The sequence below is a fragment of the Mus caroli genome, chromosome 10 (assembly GCF_900094665.2).
Source record: "Mus caroli chromosome 10, CAROLI_EIJ_v1.1, whole genome shotgun sequence".
NCBI lineage: Eukaryota > Metazoa > Chordata > Mammalia > Rodentia > Muridae > Mus > Mus caroli.
The window spans coordinates 118,265,051-118,277,104 of NC_034579.1; the positions used below are offsets into that span (position 1 = coordinate 118,265,051).

The 12,054-nt window shown below is 42.8% G+C and overlaps 1 pseudogene; it reads right to left on the reverse strand.

Annotated features, from left to right (window-relative positions):
* The window catches only part of LOC110302768, a 36,349-nt pseudogene that overhangs the window by 2,029 nt on the left and 22,266 nt on the right, over positions 1-12,054 (reverse strand).

Consider the following 12,054-nt stretch of genomic DNA (forward strand, 5'->3'; position numbering starts at 1 on the left):
AGAGAGAGAGAGAGAGAGAGAGAGAGAATACTCCATAATAAGTACAAGATACTCCATATTTTAGAAAAACATAAAAATAATTTTTTACATCCTAGTTCATTGAATGCTCCTTGTGCTAATCTATTCAAAATATACACTGATATATACTGAGAAAATAATCACATTTTATTTAATTTACAATGTGAAGATACTGAAATTTTGTGTGCTTTAAATTAATTACAAAAGAACATAAATCAGAAAGAAATCATATGACTAATGACTGCACTGAAGTGAGGAACAAGTAGATTTCATAATTGATACATTATGTGTGTTTTCATTTTATTATCACAGATTTTGTAAGCCCATCTCCTGAACACATGCGGAACCCACAGGGTAATAGCTGGATTCATTTTGCCTATTTTAGTTACAGGTAAGCCACAGCAGAATCTATCTTAAAATTATTGTAGTTAAAATGTTCTTTCAGTAAAAAGATAATGCATTGTATTTTATAGTTCCTAATGCTGGTTTAAGTGTAGGTAAGTATTTAAATGACTAGGAAATAATGTTTCACTGTGCAACAATGTATCCCATCTATGCTAAGCTATAGCACTGGCTGCTCAGAGAGCTACAGTTTTCTCCTAAGTTTTATTTAGACTTCCATTCTTTTCCAGTAGGCATAGCCTACTCTCAAAAGGTAGGATCAAATAGTTGGCAGAGAGAAGCCAATTCTCAGGCATTCTTACTAGGTTTACTAAAGCTAACAGAATATCAGAGACTGCAGAAGTCAAACAACAGAAATGTATTGGATCAGGCTGTTTGGCAGGGTTAGCTTCTTTAGAGAGATGAGAAGACAACATTGATCCAGTCCTCCACCCCATTCTCTTTTTCTGTAGCAGGACCACCTTTCCTAGAGAGAGAGAGAGAAAGAGAGAGAGAGAGAGTCAGTCTCAGGCAGACAGAAAGAAGAGACAGAGACACAGAGAGAGACAGAGAGAGAGATGCATGTACGCATATGCAAATTTCCCCTTTTGCCAGTTGTGCTACCAAGGGCCCACCCTCATGATCTCCCTGTCACTTAATTATCTCAGTAAAGACTATCTCCCAACACAGCCAAGCCCTGAGGTGATGAGGAATGGCTTTACCTCATAAAACTGACAGGGCTCAGCTCCTCACCTTAGTCCCTACTCAGCTGCAAAGGGGCCTGCAGCTTGTGTTCCTCCTGCTGCTCACAATGTTACGGAGAACTGAGTTCTCCATAACGCCTCAGTTTTCCTTATTTAAGACAGTGTATCACTTCGCTCTTGGCTGCTATGGCCACATTTCTACGAACTCAGTTCTCCATAACGCCTCAGTTTTCCTTATTTAAGACAGTGTATCACTTCGCTCTTGGCTGCTATGGCCACATTTCTACATTGGATTTTGACAAGACATTAAAATATAAATTTAACAAAGACTTGCATAAATAGATGCAGCAATATCCCCCCACCCCACCCCCCAACTGCAAGTGAAGTGTTTCTCTTCAACTTTAGGAAGATTTAGCAATGTTCCTGATGTTGTTGTTGTTGTTGTTGTTTTTTAAATGCAATTGCTCTTCAAGGTAATAAACATGACTCATCCTTTTATGGTTCTTAATCTATTTTTATGTATCTGCATAATATGTAGTTGATGAACTTTAATCAAATCTGAAGCAGGAGTCCCCTGGAGGCCTCTTTCAGGCTGGTTTTGGTAAGGGAAGTTGGGTTAGCTCAGCACACAGAGCATTTCCCTTTAAAAGGCACTGGCTAATGAGAAGCGTGCCTGTGCTGGCCTGGCATAATGGCCTGGCCCCAGATACTGGTTGTTAAAGCAAACTACACAGCATCCAAGACCTAACTGCCAATGATTCCATGGTGTAACACAACTTAATTGAATAAGCTCTTGGCTTGGAGAACGTAAATAGGAAACAAAGCAACAAGAACAAGCAGGCCTGAGAGGAGGCCGTCTAGCCCTGCCCTGGACAAGTTCCAGGAGATTACGGCAGAGCTACGCTCTTTCGCTCCTGAACAAATGTTCGAGCCCAGAAATCGGTAAACAGCCAAGCTATTGATCAGTTCAGCGTAATACCCAAATATGACGCAGAGCACTCAATTCCATTTGCAGGGAAATGTCGGAATTCTGCAGAGTTCTCCTTTCTGGAAGAGCATTGTCTAGGGCTCTTAGGGTTCTCATCCTGCGGATCACAACTCCTTTGTGGGTGGAACAACTCTTTCACAGGGGTCCCACATCAGCTACCCTACTTTGTATATAAGATATTTACATTACGATTCAAAACAGTAGCAAAATTACAGTTATGAAGCAACAAAAAATAATTTTATGACTGAGAGTCACCACAACACAAGAGACTGTAAAAAGAGTCACAGCTTTACCAAGGTTGCAAACCACTATATTACATATACTTCACAGTATATGTAATTCTCTCCTTGCTTTTATTTCATTGCATAAGGTCTCACTATGGAGCTCTGTTCCTCTGGGACTTGCTGTACAGACTGAGCTAGCCTCAAACTCAGAACTCTGCATGCCTCTGCCTCTGGAGGACTGGGATTAAAGGTATGGATACATACTCTTAAAACCATTGTTTTGTACACAGTCCGTTTTATTACTGTAAGTCTATCTGCTTTATATATTCTGTAAGCCAGAAAATATTCTGCTGATTTTTCTTTCAAACTTCAATCACTTTGTGTACATTTTGAAAACAGAATAAAAATGAAAAAAAAAAGAAAAAGAAAAAAAAAGAGTTTAAATTTTAAAGTCAGGGAGTTCAAAGGGATTTCCAAAGTCAGTTTTTCCAATTCTCAGTATTCTGGGTGTTGACATGAAAGACAAGAATCCCACATTGATCTATAGGCATTTTGTAGAGGGCTGATTGTCCTTCACATATATTCCTATGTAGTGAGTATCAGCTGTAACCACTCCACTCTCTGTTGATAATTACAGACTACAGCCTCAAGTTTAACATTTTCCTCACAGCAGGAAAATGGAAAGTTGGGTCATGGGCATCCCTTCTCTGTCATACAGAAATGCCAGCACACTTCTGGGACAAGTCCTCAGACCGTCAACAGTGGCCAGTAATGACATCACGTAATGTGTCCTAACATGTCTTGGCATTGATGTGTGTGTACTCTCCCCTACACAGTTACTGAATGTGAGTTCGGAGTGCAACAGTCACACCAAGGCTGGGATGCAGGCCTGAATGGCATGCGTCCGTTTTCTTGCTTCTGTAATTCTCCAAAAGTCTCGTTCTCTTAGAAACATCCTGCTCCAGAGTTCTAAGAAAGGTGTTTTTGTTTGTTTGTTTGTTTTGTTTGTTTTTACATACAATCAACGGTCATATTTATTTATTTTACTAGACTTTGTCAATTCTAAAATGTTTTGGATGGCAACCGATCACCATTATGTTTATTTATGTTTCTTACTGGCTTGTTTCAACCTTTCTCTCCTATAACAGATTCTTTACTTATAGCCAGTGGAAATCTCTCCTGCTTTAATACATGTCATGCTTTTATTTACATATTCCTGAACAAAGCACACATTGATTTAGCAGTCCTCTCCTGTGTATGATATTTGGCCTATTGATTGTTTCTGTATCTCTTTGGGTAATAGAAATTTGACCTTTGACCTTGTACATGCTAAGCACGTGTTCTACCACCAAACTATACCCAGAGCTCCTATCAACTCTTGTATTCAGTTTAACCTTCCGTTTATAACTCAGTTAAAACTGTTATTTGTTTAAAAAAAAATAGCTTCAGTTGTAACGTGTGTGTGTGTGTATGTATGTATGTGTATGTATGTAATTGTTAAACAGACAATAGAAGTTTAATTAACTTAATTCATCTAAGAAAAACAACCCTAGGAGTTAAACATGACTATTCCGTGCCTTGCACAATGAAAGATCATTCTGAAGAAAGAAAGGGATGTTGGGAAATCACAGTGCACTCTTCAAAACTTAAAAAAAAAAGTGTGTGTGTGTGTGTGTGTGTGTGTGAATGTGTGTGGCACTTTTGTGTGTGCACATGTGTGCAAGCATGCATGCGTGAAGCATAGAACCATAGGACAAAAATCCTTACCAAAATTTATCAGAAATGTACTGAACTGTACAAAAAATAACTATGTGGAGTTCCTGTCAACGAGAAGACGCCAGTATCCTTGATGCGAGGTGAACTAACTTTTGCATTTCTCTTACTATATTGTTTGGTAAGATCCTGCTCCAACTAGAGATTCTGGCTATCACCTACAAAGGATGTGAGTTGCCATCTACAGAAGATGCTGGGTATTATCTACAAAGGATACTGGGTATCATCTACAGAGGATGCACTTGTTCATAGATCTTATGCTGGATTCCCTGAAGTTTAGTTATGTCATCTCTTAAAGGGATTTAATGGCACCATCTAGTGTAGCTTCAAAGATTCAAAATGGGCTGATATCTATAAATGCCTAAAAAATAGTGCCTCAATAAATCGGGGTTGATATTTTCTTGGCATAGTCCTTTTGACTTTGTCAAAGCCTTCGAAATATTGGCAAACCACATCGTTATATAACAGTACACTGAAGTGTATATATTTTTGAATGTGTAAAGGGCTTAAAAATAAGATTTCATGCTGGAGTCAATTTGAAAAAGCTACCCAATTCTCAAATCCAGAACAATTTGAGCAATACAATAAATAAAGTGTTATTAGGCTAACACCCAAAGTATAAAATGAATAAGAATGGGTCTCTGCTGACAGAAACGATGGCGGAGTAAATAAATAAACGGAGGAACAAATCCCTTTATGAGAGATTTCCTAATAATTTAATATAAGCCGATACTTCCTACCGCAGACTGAGCTTCCTCCCAGCCTGGTATCAGCTGGATTTAGGATTGAGGAACTCTTCAGTGACATGGTGGGACAAGGAGAATCACAGTGACTTTGTAACAGGAAATCTGGATAAAGACAGCCAGCATCCAACCAGTGATGCTTTCAGCTATGCTCAGGTCTCTCCTACAGTGACGGCAATGGTGACAGACACTTGTCCTGTCTCTGGAGCTTACCCCCAAATTCCATATCTTAGCCCGACCATGAGAAAGGCATGAGGCCAATACCAACAAGGGGTATTATAGTCTCTCTCTCCGTTCTCCCCAACCCTCCATTCCCTTCTCCTCTTCTCTCATCTTCTCTTCCCCACTCCTGCGGTAGTGTATATATGATCTTGTGGGTATTTTGATACACGTGCATGCACACATGAGTTGAGGCCAGAGGTAGATGTTGGATGTCTTCTGCAATATCTCTTTGAGGCAGGGTCTCTCTTGCTGACTGAGCTAGGATTACTGGTCAGTGAATTCCAGAGATCCAGCTGTAGGATTACAGACTTGACCACCAAGCCCAGCTTCTTAGGTGGGTATTGAGGATCTGAACTTAATTCTTTATCTATGCACAGCTAGGGCTCCAGCTACTTAGCTATCCCCGAGCCCAAGGACACAGAGAAGACAGGAGGAGTAACTACAGTGGGAAATTCTAAGATGATCCTGGGACACAGACAGGATATCCTGGGAAAGGATGGAGAGCAAACAGTCTATAGATCAGTTAAGAGTAGGCTACCCGTGCCGACTTCTCAGTATGGGCAAGTGCATCCAGGCTCGCCAATGCTTACCGCTAAGGGAAACTAGGAGAAAGGTGTGGGGAACGCCTTACAACACTCTTAACAATCTAAAATGGTTGCAAAATAAAATCTCCATTAAAAAACAAACCAATTTAAAAGGCAACTCTCTTTATTAAACAATTTCAAGCACCAGGAAAAAGTGTATATAAGAAAAAAAATCGAAATTCTGCCTCTTCTGCTGGTTCATCTGTAATATTGTAACATGGTGTATAGTGAAGCTGTGAGCCTTAATCAACTCAACAAGCAACATTACAAAACTCTCTGAAACCCCAGATGAAAGAAAATTATATAAGTATGTAAATAAAGTCTCAGTTTAGCTGTGCAAAAATGTTTCCGGGCACACAAGGCCTAAATAAAAGATGAATCGTTTGTGAGCTGTTTTCTCTAAACAGATCCCTAGCTGCGAGCGCACGATGCTGAAGGAACTGGTTGAAAAGTGACAAATATCATATTTATTATGAATCATCTTGTTTTATGAAGTCCTGCAGGGGACACATGGACAGGAACCATGTTCTTCCAATGTCACCTATGCTTTTAACGTTTTGCTTTTTCAAAGTGTTAAGATCTAGGCTTGGTGCAGAAACAGTCAAAACCTAGTCAGCATCCGTCATGGAATAATAACATAACATATTATGGGATGAGAGCTTCTTACCAGTGATGTTCCACTAAACACGCACCTCTTTGGAGAAGGCAGAGTTTAGGGATGCCCCGACTGTCTGCCTATGAGTTGGGCATTTTAAAAAAATTAAATTCCTACCTCGGGTTCCTTGTTGAATAGTGTCTAAAGTGTTCTTGCTCTATGTCTGACTGACATGGGAGACTGTGTCACACACATGTACCCTGAAGTCTTTGACCTTCCACATCAAAAAGTTTACATTTTCAGAGGGCAGAAGAGATGCCTCCAAGTTTAAGCAACTTTTCCAGCAGACCCGGGTTTGATTCCCAGCACCCACCCACGTGGCAACTCACAACCATCTGGAACTACAGTTCCAGGATACCTGACACCATCTTCTGGCTTCTATAGGTAAGAGGCACAATTCGATGCTCATACATATATGCAGGTCAAGTGCTCCTGCCGATTACTGTTAGGACAACTCTGCACAAGCTGGAGTCATCAGAAAGGAAGGGGCCTCAATTGAGGAAATGCCTCCATGGGGCCTAGCTGAGGGCATTTTCTTAGTGACTGATAGGGGAGGGCCCACACTGGTGTTGGTGGTGCCATCCTGGGCTTCTGGTCCTGGGATCTATAAGAAAGCAGGCCGAGCAAGCCATGGGGAGCAAGCGAGTAAGCAGCACGCCTCTATGGCCTCTGTATCAGCTCCTGCCTCCAGGTTCCTTTCCTGACTCCACCCACTGATGAACCGGGATGTGGAAGTGTAAGTCAAATAAACCCTTTCCTCTCCAAGTTGCTTTTGTTCATGGTATTTCACAGAAGTGGTAATCCTAAAACAGTGCCCATGCACATACAGATGTTAAAATATTTTTAAAAACATAATTTTTTTTTAAAGCTTGAATTTTCAGTGATTTTTGTGTGTAATGTTTGTGCACATGCATGATTCGGTGCCTGTGCGTGTGCCTGTGCATGTGTGTGTGCCTGTGCGTATGTGTGTGTTTGTGTTCCAGGGTGCGGAGGCTACGAGATGACATTGAGCGCCTTCCTCAATCGCTCTCTGCCTTATTTTCTGAGACAAGGATCTCTCTTTGAGACCAGAACTTACCTCATGGCTGGGCTGGCTAGCCCGCAAGCCTCGGGGATCTCTGCTTCCTCAGCACAAGCTGTTTGTACAGGAAGCAATTGCCTCATCCACTGAATCAGCTCTAGCCCCTGCAACCTGCCTTGGCCCCAGAGGGAAGACCTAGCCTTTAAGGAGATGCTGTTGTTCTCTTACCTGGGGGACAGGAACAGCCAGCTGTCTGCCTGTAGAGACGTTTGCAAGGCCGATACTTGCCTTTGAGAAATGAATACAGAAGTCATTGATCTCTGCACCCTATGGATGATCTGCCTTGGAAAATGTAAACATAACTGGATCTTTGACCTTGTAAACGTTAGCCACGGGGCTGCCGCACCAAAAGCCCAGGGCTTTCAGCTTAAAGACTGCTACTTGAAAGGGGCTGTTTATTTTTTGTCTTACGTGACAAATGCCTCAAAACTTGGGAGAGTAATCTTGCGATTTTCAATAAGCTCCATCGATATGGGAATGACTCGGCCCTGCAGCGTAGGTGGACTTTGAGAAACACAACCTGGATGGTTCATTTCACAACTTAAAGCTTCACATTAAATAAATGTAACTCAACTCACAATGAAACGATGACTGATGTTTTTCATCAGCATCCAATTACCATTCTGTCAGGCACCTCGTCTGGGCCAAAGCAAACACAGCGTGCATCTAGAAATGTAGATGCTCCATGGGCCTCAGACCCACTGGAAGGATGTATCCATAGTGGTAGAATTTCTGTCTTGTCGGATCACGTCACCGGGAGTTCTCTGCTGGTGAATGTGGGTCCTTCATCCTCACCTTCTCACTTTCCAGAGAAACATTAGTGGCTTTTGCTGTTTGAAATTGGAAAGAAGAGCTCACTTCACCCTTTCAGATTAACCCATTACAGTAATCTGCATCTCTTGGTCTTTGTCCTTGTGAACTGTGAAGGCAGCCGGCATGAGGTCTGGCTGTGGTGTGAGATCTTGGAGGAGGTGAGACAAACAGAGGGGATTTCAAAAAAAGAAAAACAAAATAAAAAGCATCTCCTCCACAGGGCTTCAAAGGAAGCCCCTTATGTTTTCAGGAACAGCTCTTCGGGGAAAGCTCAACCCCTTTCCATTTTGTTCCGGGTTCAGGCCAGAGTTCAAAAGGGAAGTGATGGATGGCTTGGAATCTGTTGCAGTTTAAAGACATCTCCACAAGCTCCACATCCACAGTGATGCCTTTTGTCCCAGATCACATGGCTAGCTGCTCCCTCAAAGAAAGGAGAGCTTTCTCCCAACTCGCTCCTGGTCTCCTTTGGGGAGGCAGCAACAGCTGCTTCATCAGCCTGCAGTTACTGGCAGGGGAAAACAAAGAGCTCACCTTCTCTGTCTGAAATTGCAGGAAGGGCTAAGCATTGAAATGCAATTAATTGCTCAAACTGGAATGTGGCCAGAACCCCAGGGCTAGCAGCTATACTTAAGGGGTGGAGGAGGGGGGAGTTTTAATGAAATTAGAAGAGATCTAAACATTGTATCAAAATAGGCATCACAACACACTCCTGCTCACGTTAGCTTGGAACAGCTTGGAGGGAGAGTGGGAGGGCAAGAAGCTGAGTCTCCCAGAATTCTGATTCTCTGCAGTGTGAGTGAAATCCTAAATTGACTTTGCCTCACATTTAAAAACTTGCTTCAACCCAGAATGATAATTAAGAAGCAGCGCTGGCTTGAATTTCTTATTGATTTAATCTTAATCCTCAGTTCGAATTCACACTTTAAAAGCATGGGTTCCTATTTAAATAGGCCAAACACATGAACAGATGAAAACAGGCTCCGGGAGGACTGAAGCCCAGACCTTACTTGCTGTGCTCCTTCTGGACCTACTATGGGGTGTTCATAAAGCGTATTCCAGTTCAGACAATATTTGTGGGCCAAGAAGATGCCAAGAGCTGCAAGCATCATAAAAACAGTATCTAAACCAAGAAATGTTCGTGAGGCAGTGTGGGCTATTGGGGAATGGAGATAGCTAGCAGTTGGCACGAAGCCCCAGGCTTAAAGGCAAAACCCATACTGGAAGCACTCACTGGGCAGGGAAACCACAGCCAGATGCACCAGATGTACTGTACAGAATCCAGACATGTGTGGGCAAGATGCTAGGTGCCATTGCTACATGGAAGAGGTTTACCAGTGGGTGCTGTTGTGTTTTATAAAAATAAAGAGAGAAGAAATATGTTTGGTGGATGTGTAGTCAGGTGTGGGGGAAGGGGGTGCCTCCGAGGGCCCATGATGAGGCATCCTTTCTCCCTGATGGACCTGCCACATGATGGTATAGTATGGAATAGAGTTTATTCAGGGCATGGGGAGGGGAGTTGAGAGAGTAGTAGAGACAGAGAAAGGCAGAAAGAGAGTAGAGGAGTAGAGGTCAGCCATGAATACATGGAGAGAGAGTGGGGAGGGGAATGGGGAGAGAGGGGGAGAAAGGGCGAGAGGACAGAGAGAGAGAGCAAGAAGGCAAGAGAGAGAGGAGGGGCCGAGCAGCCCCCTTTTACAGAGAGTCAGGCATACCTAGCTGTTGCCAGGTAACTGTGGGGTGGAGCCTAGACAAAATGCTAGCAGGTGCCATTGCTACATGGAAGAGAGTGACCAGTGGATGAGTGGGTGGCCCAGCCTGTAAGGGAGAACTGGGGCAAGAGATGTAGCAGATAAGAACATTGGCAGTCAGTATTCACTCTCAATAACATACTAGGTATCTAATGTGCTGTAGACATTGTGGGTGACATTAAGGGTGTAAGTGCTCAGAATGGGAGAGTCCGTCCTGTAGTTCAACAGGCAAGAGATCTGGAGGCAAGTCTATTATTAGGAGTATACACAGGAGAGAGAGAGAGACTATGAGAGAGAGAGAGAGAGAGAGAGAGAGAGAGAGACAATGAGGAAGAGGAGGAGTTGAGAAGAAGAGGAGGGGGGGAGGAGGAGGAGCCTAGTGTATGACTTAATCATAGTGGGTCTCTAGAGAAGTTTTCATGGAGCCATTAGATGCCACTGTACTGTTCTTTATTCTGAACAGACCAAGCTATTGTGCCATCCAACAGGGACTTTTACTGACAGTAGACTGCACATAGTTTTCATAAGATTATATCATTTGATGATTTCAAGGACATCTTCATTTGCATAGACAGGACCCACAGTGTCCGCACAATGATAAGGTGACCTAACCCCTCATTTCTCAGAACACACCCCCATTGTTACATGACTATATTGTGTGGCTTCCTTGTCAAGAAGCCTACTTTGCCTCAGCTGAAGAATAAAGTTACCTCAGCTGTCGGCTAAAGGATCAAAATAATGACAGGTAGTAGATCTGTAATTTACATATAGTTTAGTAATTTTGTATTTAGTAAGAATATATGACATACTAGAAGTTATATCGAGTCTTTTAGATGTCAAGAGAAATATAATGAGTGTCTTACCTTTAAACACACACACAGAGAGAGAGAGAGAGAGAGAGAGAGAGAGAGAGAGAGAGAGAGAGGAGTTCAATTAGAGATTGATTAAACTAGCTACAGCCTGTTTCACCTCTACCCCTCCCCTACTGGGATTATGGTCTAGTAATCTCAGGCTGCATCTTGGGTGTTTCTATAATGTTGCATCGCCTCCTGATGTCATGGGACCAGGAGATCACAGTAAAGGTGGATTATAGCAAAGGGCTTCATTTGGGAGTGACACTAAGTCACAATGCCCCAGGGGACACTAGGAAGAGGGGAGAAGCCCAAAGCTTGAGACACTGGCTTCATCAGAAGGAGGAGAGGTTGGCACTAGGAAAAGAAGCTCCTATGACCGAGGTAGAGGAAAAGAGCCACCCTAAAAGGGAAGGTCTAGCTCAGTACAGGGAAAACGTTACAAGAGACACACAATGCACAAAACTGTACACAAGAGGAGCAAAGACAGAAGCTCACAGCGACACAGTAGGGCTGGAGAGAGTGTGTTCCCAGGCGGCTGCACAGTAGGGCTGGAGAGAGTGTATTCCCAGATGGCTGCAAAGAAGAGGCCACAGGGATTTAGATCTCCACAAGCCAATAGCAGTTATCCAGACAGGGAAAGAGGACCTTCCCAGGGACAGGGAGAGGAAGTCAGCCTGAGACTCTCCCAAGTGATGGTGACTGGACTTCCTGGAGGGCCAGCACCCCCAGTTCCTAGTCTCAGGATTGCCACTCTACAAATCTCAGCAGAAATGCCAGAATTACCCAGTACAATTATTTCATTATCAGTTTCTATCTGGTCCACAATGCATCGACGAGAATAATTTGCGGCTTTCCTAACAGTTCGATTTTTTCTTTCTCTCTCGGAAAAACATTCAATCCGGCTGAGGGTATTATAGCTCAGTGGTTGAGGATGTACCCTTGCAGGACTACCCTGGATCCCATCGGCAGCAATGGGAAAGCCAACAAAAACAAACAGACAAACAAACCCAGTCAATCTTTTTATTTGGTCAGGTTAAAAAAAAAATCAGTATTTTATGCCTCCTGATGAAATTACAACCCTTTCCATGTGTACTGGCTATTTTTGTGTCAACTTGACACAGCTGGAGTTATCACAGAGAAAGGAGCTTCAGTTGAGGAAATGCCTCCATGACATCCAACTGTAAGGCATTTTCTCAATTAGTGATCAAGGGGGAAAGGCCCCTTGTGGGTGGGACCATCCCTGGGCTGATAGTCTTGGGTTCTATA